General features: G+C 33.5%; 1 long non-coding RNA gene across 2 annotated transcripts in view; it reads right to left on the bottom strand.

The window, feature by feature from the left end:
• Window positions 1-12215, bottom strand: part of LOC134529660 (uncharacterized) — a 526173-nt gene that overhangs the window by 185182 nt on the left and 328776 nt on the right. For both annotated transcript variants that reach the window (XR_010074660.1, XR_010074659.1), the window contains exon 2: window positions 8878-8929. This is a non-coding gene — a long non-coding RNA (uncharacterized LOC134529660). The remainder of the gene's footprint in view (window positions 1-8877; window positions 8930-12215) is intronic.

The following is a 12215-nucleotide window of genomic DNA, read 5'->3' as shown; positions in this document are numbered from 1 at the left end:
TGAGTTGAATTATTTGTTTAAAAATCCGTAAATTTACTATGATTTCCTTCATCGAACCTTTAGTTTTTTAGAACGAAGAAGATGAATGGAATTTATTATTTTATTAATTTTACTTTGGAAAAGAAAATAATGGGATGAAGATACATTCTACTCCTTCCAGGATCTACAGCTGACCTTTTAAATGTATTGTCAATATCATACCTGGCATTTTCTTACCTCCAATTGACCCTTACCCACGAAATATCATATGGAGTTATTTATTTTATAGTGTATATGTTTCGCGTTCAGTGATGTGTACGGGAAAATATGTTCTAGTTTTGTTAATTGTCACTCTCGCGTTAATAAAACTCAGCGAAACTCATTTTAGAGAAAAGGCGGGAGATACGGTGAGTGGTCCCGGCTTCGCGTTGTAATCAAAGAGTTGGCGGAAACTCGTCCTTCCAGCTTCCCCTTCCACCCCTCTTCCTGACAAACAACTAGGCGGTGGGGAAATGCAAGGGGCTATATCATAGTAATTAGCGCAGGGCCCTGGGCACTCCTTCTCCCCCCCCCCCCAGCACATGCGACCGTCCATTAAGAAGTTAAACAATGTAATGGAGTCTGTATGCTCGCGCCTTCCATCTCTGGAGACCTCTCTTCCTCTCCAGGGCAAACCCACGGCTCCAGGACTGTCAACTTTGCTCTAATGCGGCCGGGGGCTAACACACATGCTTATTACACGTCGCCGCAAAACTCCGTCCGCCTCTGAGTGCGCTTGCGTGTGAAGAAGAAGAATTTACATTCAGACACCATCTTGGAAAACCTGTTTATACTACCAAAACACAACTAACATGGTCTTCGTTTAAGAACGCACATTATTTAGTGCCATTTCTGGAATTTAAAGTAATCGAGTCGTTTCTTCTCTGTTTTTACATGCAGTGTAAGTGTTAAAAAATCTCAATGCTACAAACCATTATGCACCGTGTGTATACATATGTACATAAGGAACGAAAATATTGATTTTAAAAGTCTAGAATTCTTATAAGGCTCAAAAGTTGCATATTTGCTAATCAAACGTAGGATCGAGATAAATGCGTTCTTCTGTCACACAGAAACATGTTGGCTGTGATAGTGGACGAGTGACAACGAATACGAGTGTTAGGCTACAGGACGGTACGAAAGAATATTACTCAAAATGAGAAGGGGAAGCCTTTTAGAAATGTTACGATTTCCTCAATAAATCTTGATTTTCTACTCCATTATCGGAAGGTTTGACAACAGTGTCTGTTTCATCCGTTCTGCGAAATAATACAATAACTGAATTTAATTTGGTCAATTTTTCACACCATACCCAAACTGTTGAAAGATAAGTCTACTTTCCACAGAGTTAGTGAAAATTTGTGGGGCCAAGATAAAAACCGATTACTACATTAGAGCAACCTTGTTATTAAAATCAATGATGCAAAAATTAAATAAAAAATTTATATTTCAGATTACCTCCATGATATAATCAAATGATTTCTCACACCTTAATTGGTTGGATGGTTGTGCACGGTTTGAGTGGAACTCGAATTGCAGTCACCTCCTACAGGGCTACCCATATAGAAGGTGGGGGGGGGGGGGGGGTCAGAAGGGTCAGATTGTCCCGGGCCAAAAAATACTTAACTGTAAAGGGGCAACGTCTACAGCGAAATCAAAAAAGGGAAGAAATTTTTACTAACTAAAACTGACATATTATATAACCCAAATATTTTTTCACTTGCGTAATGGGATTTGTTTACATAGTAATGAAGATGTTTGTTAAAGTTATTAAAAATTTTAGTCATATGATTCCCTAGGTACTGCACATTTCAGAGACAATAAAATAAAAACCTCTAGCCTGTAATGGCCTGAGCGGCTTGAGTCAATGCCATTTGAAGGGAAAAGGGAAGCTTAGACTGGGCTGTACGGTACAGCCCAGTCCCTGTACGCCCAGAGCATGATAGCAGAGCAGTCGAGGCTTTATTGGTTTGTTACGGGCCTGTACCCCCTACCCCTCGTTCACCCTGCCACCCTCCCGCCAGTCCTACCACGTCTAGACTGCATTACATTGTACCTTCTAGGCTACTTTGTTTGTGAGAAAACAATGTCGAGTTTCTCTATAGTATCAGTCTCTTACTGAAATTTGCCAATACAACATTTGACAACAGGGAAACGTATAAAACTGTTCTGTCTTTATTTAGGAAGCCTAAAATCTCCATAACTCCTAACCAATATCACCTCCGATCTTTACTAAGGATAAACTATGGTAGGCCTAAATCTTGTTTTAGGGTTTTACTTTTACGAGTACCAGTAGACAGACTGAAATGTTTTATTTTGTTTCATTAAACATCATTAAATGTTTTTTTTTTTGTTTTATGTTTATTCCTTGATAGTTGTTGCCGAATTCCTCTTATTCCAACTCTTCTCAGCTAAAGTATTATTTTTTAACAGTCAAATTTTAAAATCAGTTAGCCCAAATAAACATAAACACAGGAAAAATTTACGCTACCAGAGATTAAAATAGGCCTTAGTTTAAATTTTTGTTAACTTATAACAAAAATTATTGAAATTAAAACCCATTAAGAAATAACAAACAAAAACTTTATTAAATGAAGGTAATACATTGTAGGCCAAAATTTAATATATCAGGACGAAAGGATAACATAATATTACGATGACTGCAAGAGTTTTGAACTGCCTTATTGTGGTAAAATATCTCCGGGTCCGTTTGTCCGTATAACAAAAAGAAAAAAATTAGAACTTGGGTTTAATTTAAAAATTTAAAATTATGTGTGATTTTGTGTATTTTTCTTTAAAGTATCAACAGTTGTTCCAATCCTAAAGACGATAGGGGACCCATGCCTCCCTCCTGGGTCGATATTTCGTCACTGGTTTTGATAAGTGTTGTGTTTTTTCACGGAAACAAAATAGAAGATAAAAATTAAGTTTTTTTTTAATCTGTGGCGGAAAAAGAAAGAAAAAAAATTATATTTTATGCGTGAGGAAAGAGAAAAATGCACCTTTCATGACTTTCTAAAAGGATAATCTGTGTCTCCAAGCAAATTGACTAGTGAAGGTACAAACCCAGTAAAATAAATATCTGAAGATGACAGTATAGGCCATTTGAATGAAGGATAACGACATATTGACACTAAAAATAATACAATTGGGGGAGGTATTCAACACAAAGTCCCTGAAAAGATTATATTTGATGGAAAATCTGAGGGTCCATCACCAAGTTCTTCCAAAATGTCTTCTAAAGCACTAGTGTAAATCATGATAATAGTGGTTTATATTAAGAAAATCATTAAAGATTTATGAACATTGTATATAATGACCCTGCAAAATGGAAATATCTGGTTAAAAAACAACGACAGTTAATTGTTTTAAAAGGGCCTCTTCCTACTCCTGAGATCTTGCCGCGAGATAAGTCAGGTAGGCCTTTCCTCAAGGAATCTTTTTTTAAACACCAGACTAATGGCGAAAGTTTAAGAAGAGATTGGCTCTTTGGAGCGAAGAAGCAGCTTCTCTTTTTTATTTTCCACGTATATTTTTTAAATGTAATGAATAAGTTCAATCATCATAATTATGTCAAGCTGGTGTTAACGATATTTGGAAAAAAATAATATGAAAAAATTAAAATCCATGAATCGAATTCTTGTCATTTGAAAAACTACATTAATGGGAAAGACCTTCGTTTTTCACTTCAAAGCATGGGAGGCATTGGCCTTTCTTTACAGCATAAGCATGAAAAGGAAACATGGAGAAATAATTTTAAAAGCTGTTGTTGATGTGGTGGCTTTTTTAGCCAAAGATTTTTGCTATTGTTAAGAACCAATTTCACAATCAACTATTATGACAGTGGCATTTTCTCAGCGACCCTGCAGTTAGTCGGAAGATACAATAATTATGTTAGTCATCACCTTCAAAATATTAGTGACATCAGAGAATCAGGCAAAGAACTTGAGGCTCATAATATTTCTTGGTGAACCCAGAGCGAGTTCTTGATAAATGTGCGCTAATGAAGTTACAAATTCAATACTTGAGAAAATAAAATCAGCTCACTACTACAGCATAATCATAAATGGGACACTAGATAAGTCTCATTAAGAACAATTAGTATTTGTCATTAGCTATTTCCTGGTTCACAGTGAAAAGTGGAAAGTGAAATATTTGTTAAATTATCTGACTTTAAAAAGAAAACAGGACCAGAAATAACGAATCAAGTAAAAGGTGTATTAAGTGAATTTCAGTTTGATTTTCCAAGGCTATGACAAAGCTTTTAACATATCAGACAAGTTTAAAGGTGTCCAGACGAAGATTTTGGATGAAAATCCACACGTGTATTTCCCACCTTGCTGTGCCCATATCATAAATGTAAGTGTTGCGCATACAATGGAAACAGGCATTGAGATGAAATCTTACTTTGGGAACGTTCAGAAGCTATATAACATATTTTTCGCATGCCCTGCAAGATGGAAGATTCTTCAAGACGAAGTTGGAATTTCTATTCATTCAGCTTCAAAAACAAGATGGAATGCAAGAATAGAAACTATCATTCCTCTAGCAAATAACTACCAAAATGTATTGTCAGCACTGAATACATTGAAAGATCTTGATCTACCAGCTGAAGTTCAAGCTGATTTTAATCGCTTCATCGAATGGATGAATTCTTATGAATTTGTTATTTATATCACAGTATGGTACAAGCTTCTCCTAAAGTGTATCGGAATATAAGACAAGATTTTAAAAAGTCATAATCTTTGCCTTCCTGAAGCAACTAAATATACAAAAAATCCTTATGGTTGAAATTCGGTTCGTAAGAAGTTCATAGGTTAAGCTTATTGAAGAATAACAAAAATTTAGCTATGGAACTTCAAATTTATCCCCAGTTAAAAATATAAAGGCTCAGAAATAAAAAAAAATATTTAATGACAGTAGTGTAGGTAAATAGTTCCTCCAGCGCCAGGGTGCATGGTGTGGAGCCAGAGCCGAACCACCATCTTGGATTGTAAAGTAACCTTGGCCATATTGCATGACCTTGACCTTGAACTTTGACCTTGACCTTTGACCCGGCAGCCATTTTGGATCCATCTGGGATCTTCCATCTTGAAATCAAGCCCCACTCACTAATGATGCACTTTTCGTTATGCCCGCCATCTTGGATGTGTATGACACCACAGTTACACTTTTCTTTACAGCCACCATATTGAATTCTAATAACATGTCCACCATCTTGGATTTGATTTCAAAGCCATTTTTTTTTCGATTCTGACATCATGTCCACCATTTGGTTTTCGTCTGCTGGAGGCCTCCATCTTGGATGACGACAATTCTGTCATCTTGGATTTGTCTGTTCCAATGGAGGCCGCCATCTTGGATACCGACATTATTGTTTCTGTCGTTTACTTCTAGAGAGCGCCAGTGTCACTCTGTCAAATCACATAAGGTCAGTGTACTATTACCTAATAAAACTATTATGGTACTTATCGACATATTAAAATTATTATTTTTAAATTCATTGGGAGCTCTGTGATTCGAAGCATCACAGCTCTGACCTCTTGGTTGGGAAACCTTAGTCTTTAACCGCGTGGCAATAGAACCAATTACCAGACTGAGAAAACAATCATCTATACTAATAATAAGAGGAAAGATTTGTTTGTTTGAATTGAATAGGCTCCGAAACTACTGGACAGATTAAAAAAAATATTTTCCATTAGAAGCCGACATTCTCCCTGATGAACATAGGCTACTTTTTACCGCGATATTTACTAACTACATTATTTAAGCAACATATTTTAATTTTTTTTTCTTTGTAATTCAGTAACTAGCAATTGTCCGTCGTCGTCATGTCTTTCTAGACGCTCGCGTTCCCACCACCGCCTGCCTCTGTCCCGCGCCCCGCCCACACCTAGCTCGGCTAGCTAGGCAGCAGTATTTGACCTAAGCGTCACTGTGGTGCGGGAGGGGAGTCAGTGTCACAAAATAAAGTGCCGCGCGGCTCACTCGCGCGGTCGGCTCCCTACGCAGCGGTTGTGTGCGATTTCGTATATTTTTCCTTGACAATATTTTGAAGTTTTTATAATTTTTCAATCACCACTTCATACACAGGCTAATTCCTGTTCAAAACTTCGTCTGTTTTTGTTGTATAAGTGCGCACGCAGGACACAATTAATTTTAATATAAAAGATAGACAGAGATGAGCGATATATAGCTATATATAGAGTGAGATAGAGATAGACATAGATAAGTTGAGATAGAGCGAGGTATAGAGAATGAAATGGGTTAGATAAAGAGATATATAGATGTATAGAGTTATATAGAGATTTATATGTAGAAGAGATAGAATAGTGTGATGTATATATGTATATATGTTTATATAAACTGATAAATAGCGATAGAGAGATACATAGATATATAAAGATGTAGATAGAGCTAAATATATGTTAAGAGATATGGATAGATGATTTGTATATGTGTAACTACTTCAAACATATTACAAAACAAAGCTGAATGAGGCATTGCAATGCATGCCGATCATAAGCAAGATAATGGAATCTTTGCAATATGAATAATCTCTTATTTTTCAGCTTTTTTCTATAGTGCTTTAGAGAGTCTAGATTACATACCAACCACCAAATGTGATATATATATATTTATACAGGTAAATAATTATACATTTGCAGATCGTCTGTTGGTATCTGAAAGTGATATAAATTATTTTGCACACTTGACATTCAAATTAATAAAACAATTACTAACTACATCTGATTTCGAAAAAGGTCCCTTTCACCCTGTGTTCAGCCCGGGCAACGCCGGGTACTGCAACTAGTGTAGGCCTAAATATAAAATAACACACACAACCGGTGTTGTATTTTTTTAATTTGAATTAATAATTACATAGTCTGTTCGAGACCAAGCCACCATATTTAATTTCAGTAGTTGCTACCAGGAGCGATAGTTACCTAACACACATGGTGTCTGGTAGAGAGTGCTGTCGCCATCTTGTTTTCAGTAATCGATAAAAGGAGCGCTAGTGTCATGTAATACACATGCCATATGCTAGAGTGCATTACCATCATATTAGTTAAATTTTTGTTTGCTAGAGTAAATAAATCATTTATTGTTACTGTGGCGTCCGCCATCTTGACATTTGAATGTAACCTTGTGAAGTCGCCATTATTTAGCCAGAAATTCGGGACGGATTCCAAAATTCATTAAAAAATTCTACATTTAATATACTGATTGATTCAATCAGTTGCTACCCTTGGTTCGATCCCGGGCTGATGCAAAAAAAATTATTTATCCATAAAATAATAATTTCAATAAATATGATGGAAAGTCCTAAAAGCATCATAGGCTTCTTGACAACCAGCGTCCAGAAAGTCGTTATGTCCACCATCTTGAAAATTCGTAATATTAAACCTAGATTTCGGTAAAAATTGCAACATTTATATAAAAAAAAAGGCACTAAGCAATTCACAGATTGAATTGGTGAATTACTGTCCTTGCTTAGATCCTTGGCCGATGTAAATATTTTAATATTGTGTAAAAAAATACTTATTTAATAAATCATGTACAAAATCCTAAAAGAGGCTTAAGTTCCTCATACCTATACCAGCCTCCCATAAGCCATTAAGTCCGCCATCGTGGAAGTTATAATTTATTGACCTAGAAAATGCGGGAAAGTTCCAAAATTCATCAAAAATTAACTTATTAAATTAATAATTGGCGCGATAGATTTCTGTCCGCAGTGACTATGTTTCTAAATTGTTAAAAATTACGATTTTCCACCAAAATTACGATAATTTATTCCAAAATGCAAGTACTCAAAATAAAGAGCAATTTTTAAATAATTAAAATTTTTCAATTATTAACCAACTAAAATAAATTTTTTTACATCTATTAAAAAGCCTATAACTGATTTTTTTAAATTAATTTTTCATTGAACTTCATATATATATATATATATATATATATATATATATACACCTAGTTTTTAAGTCCTATTAGAATTTTATACATAAAAATCGATTTTGTTCGTCACGCCCTAATATTTATGCAAGATATTTATGCCAATTCACTTAACTCAACGTCAAATTTGGCGCTACAAATAAACAGCTTCCTTCTACACGAGACAAAAACTTATATGGTAGAAATTCTTTGCAGATTAGATCACGTAAGTTTAATTTTGCTGTGGTTTTTTACATGACGTTATTTATGATCAAATCCCGGAACTAAACCCGTAAACACTAACCAATTTAAAGGACGAAAGGTTAGAAACGTGTAAGCTAATATTTAAACGTTATATCAGTACAAACTAAAGTTGTGGTTTGTTATCCTGTAACGCAAGTTAAAGTCAGTAAAATGAACTTTTGTGCAAACTGAAAGCTATCGTAACTCATTGCTCGCAACATAATATATTTATAAGTATATAATAGTTGCCAAACTAATCATTTGCTCACAAGGTTTGTCCAATACTGGTAAGCATTAATGACACAACTGTGTGTTTATTTAGGGGAAAAATATAGATAAATACTTTAAGAACTACTGAAAAATAAACCTTATAATTAATTTTGTAAAAATTGTGGTAGTATTTACTTGGAGGTATTTCAGGAAACCTGAACTAGTTTCAAAATAACTTGACAGGAACTTAAACCCCGGATCTCACGCATACGAGTTCAGTATTCAACTGTATCACCAACTCACATGAAAGTTTACACGTGGATTTATAGTTAAAATATTTTTTCCACAAAACGTTTCTGGTACTAGAGCAAAATAATTGCAATTTTTAAAAAAAATTAGGACCTATAAGTACTCCAAGTCTGATAAACGAACACATAAAATGTTTGATATCAGAAGTCGACATATACTCACTTTATTTGCGACCGCAAGAAGTATAAGGCAGGTAGTAAATATTCTTCAAGTCCTGAAAAATAAACATTTTACAATAAGTGAGTTGTAAAACATGTACGTATCTGTATAAAATTATGTTGTTTTTTAATACACATTTAATGAAAATAAAATATTTCAATTTTTCATAACAAAGTAAAGAGTTTCATAAAAGGAAATTAAAATATCTGTTCCAGAAATTAGTTTGGAAATGTAAAGAATTATTTGAACTTTTATTTATATAAATTTTTGCAGGAACAGTTTCAAACGAGAAGGGGGCGGGGAATGTTTACGAGATTTTGTAGTCAAATCACTAGCCTTCTGCCAAGGCCATCCTTTCTCAGTTTCCGGCGGTGTCTTTGCCGAATTTTTCGCAAGTGGGAAATGCGGTGGACGTAGGCGCTGACCAGTGGGTTTCCTCGGAGTGCCCCATTCTACCTCTGACCACTGACGCATTAAATCACTTTTCCATTCCCACTTCATACCATCTCAAGCCTTCTCCACCCTGACAGTACCACGTGTCACCAGTCCCATTCCATTCCAAATATTTATGTTGACGCTCATTGTCATTACAAATGGATATAATAATGCCTCCACTGTTATTGTTTGATTAAACCACTAATACAAAAAAAACCTGTAAGTAAAATACATAATTTTCGTTATATTATACAATGCGAAAATATGCCAACCTAGTGATCACTACCAAATGCGAGTGCAACTTTGTTTGAGACCAAAAGTATGATTTAAATTTATTGTTAAATGTAATATGTTTTTCAGCAAGGCATTTGTATTATAATGACCACCACCGTATTTTAATAGTAATAAAACAGTTTCGTTATGCGTGTGGAAAATAATAGAGAATATATTAAACTTTGCCCTTACTATCTTTTATATGAAATAAAGAATGGTAGTTTTATTTTTACTATCACGAATGTTGCCTGAAGTTCAGAATATACATGATTTTTTCTTAAATATGCATACATAGGCCAAAGTATATTATAAGATATAATGTTTAATAATTTCAAGCTCACTAATGAAATTAGAAAGAAATATATAGCCCGAAAGCCCAAATGTTTAAGAACGAAAAATATGCACGAATATTAACAACATACATTACTTTCGGTATGTAAAGTGAAAATTAAACGTGGTATATTAAGAGAAAAAAAATAATATTTATTAAAACGTAAACGATGTATTAAAAAACTTTAAGCATTCAAGTACGAGTAATTTATTAACAGGATGGAACGCATCTTAAAGGACCATATACTTGTTAAAATAATATTCCATATATTCAATTTGTCTAAATTTATGAGTTTATGAAATTTCGTGTTAACACTTCAAAATCAATATTTCATACTAGCCTCGAGTTTTCTTCTGCAGCAGAGATGGAAGGTGAGATAGGGTTGAACTCGACCCCAGCCGTTGAAAATTCTCGCAGCGGGTTACCCATACCTCCTTGTTAGAACTTCAGGAATGATAATAACGAACCCCGTCTAAGAAAGGGTTTTGTGGCGATAAAAAGGTAGGGTGAAAAAAAAAATTGTAAGGGAAGATTTAAAAGCTGTTAAATTATTGGTTGTTTGTTTCTACGAGGCTCACAATAAGTTATCCTTCTTTTAGTCTAAACGCTGTGTTTTTACTTTTTCATTTTTTTTACAACGCATGTGACTCTTTACTCACAAATGGTGAGCTCCATCTATGATATTAAAACAATTTTTTTTTAAATTTTTTAACAATAATTAATTTTGTAGAGAAATGACGGGGATTTATAATCTACAAGAACTATTCTTGTAGAAAAATGCTTTATTAAAATTTTAATTGGAATACAAAACGTGGTTAAAGAAGACCAAATCACTAGAGTATTCGTAAAATATGAAGAGTAAATATTTAAAGTTTAGCATGAAACTTAAAAACACTTATCAAACAATTCTGACAATTAATAAATAAAATTATGATGAATTTTTTACTTACATCTCTTTTAAATACGTACTTAGTTTAATGTCTTTTTGCGTGAAATTACTAAGCAATTACTTTATAAATTTTGCGTTAGAGATTAAAAAAATAATATACAAATATATAAATCAGAGGCTTTCATTATAAAAGTAACATCACTTTAAGTGTTAGTAATGTAAAGCCTACCACACTACACTAAAACGCAATAGTGTATACTCTAAAACGCTGATTTAATTAATTTATATCTTCCAATAACAAAAAAACACTTGTGAGTAATTAACGGACAGGAAAATGCCATTTTCATGTAACGGAAAATGCCATTTTCATGTAACGGAAAATGCCAAATTAATATTCCATCATAATAACAAAGCATGCGTTTTAAATTAATCGATTTATAAATGGAAACACTTATGCATAAGGATCTCGAAGCGTTATGGGAATTGTTATACATTTTATAGTTGCAATCTTTTTAAGTGAGAAAAATTTAATAAAAGAATTACGTGTTATATTTTAAAAAAATATAAAACATAAAAGGAATTAGCATATACAAACACAAAACTTTACTTAAAATGTGCAGGATATATAATATTATTATTTATAATATCACATTAAATTTTTCTTGAATAAGTTATAGAGCTATTGTAATTAAAGCGTCATTAATTCTGCTAAAATTAAATTAATGTAGTTTATGTGTTTTTACAAACATTTTACATTTAATTTAAAAGTTTGGATGTTTAATTACGTCTTAAATACTGATTTAAGATAAAATATTTAGATAAAATATGACAGAAATCTAGATTAACTTACAGGCTACAGATAACTACAAATTTCTACCCCAAAGGTATAGAAAATGAGGCAAATTTGATTATGTGATAATAAAAAATCATATAAGGTAAGAAATTTGGCTTCAATAATAGACATAAAAAGATAATAGTATAACAGAATTTGATATATTTGTGAAAATGAATTAACCCTTGTAGTGGCTTATCGCATACATTGTCAAAATATTTGAACTTTCTCAGAGAAGAGTCCTTAGAAACTCAGTTTATCAATGATATCACTTGTAAAATTGCAAGGCAGAGCGTTGTAACACTTGCAATTTTACAAAGATCTGCCTTGTAGTTTGACCAGTGATATCGTTGGCAACTGAATTTCCAAGGATTTTCCTTGTAGAAAGTTTGAAAAATCTTTTACGGTTTATGGTTCTTTTTCATTCAGAAAAAAAAAACACTATTCTCTACGGAACACGCATTAAAATCAATTTACACAGATAACCAGAGGCGACACGGACCCAATAGCGATATCAGTAGGAATTAAGCCTACTGGATGTATTTGAAGTTTGCAAATTTTATTTTGTGTGAGATTTGTAA

Source organism: Bacillus rossius, chromosome 1 (genome assembly GCF_032445375.1).
Source record: "Bacillus rossius redtenbacheri isolate Brsri chromosome 1, Brsri_v3, whole genome shotgun sequence".
In the NCBI taxonomy this organism is placed as follows: Eukaryota; Metazoa; Arthropoda; class Insecta; order Phasmatodea; family Bacillidae; genus Bacillus; species Bacillus rossius.
Note: the sequence above shows the minus strand (reverse complement) of the source record. Positions and strands in the feature narration are given on the sequence as shown.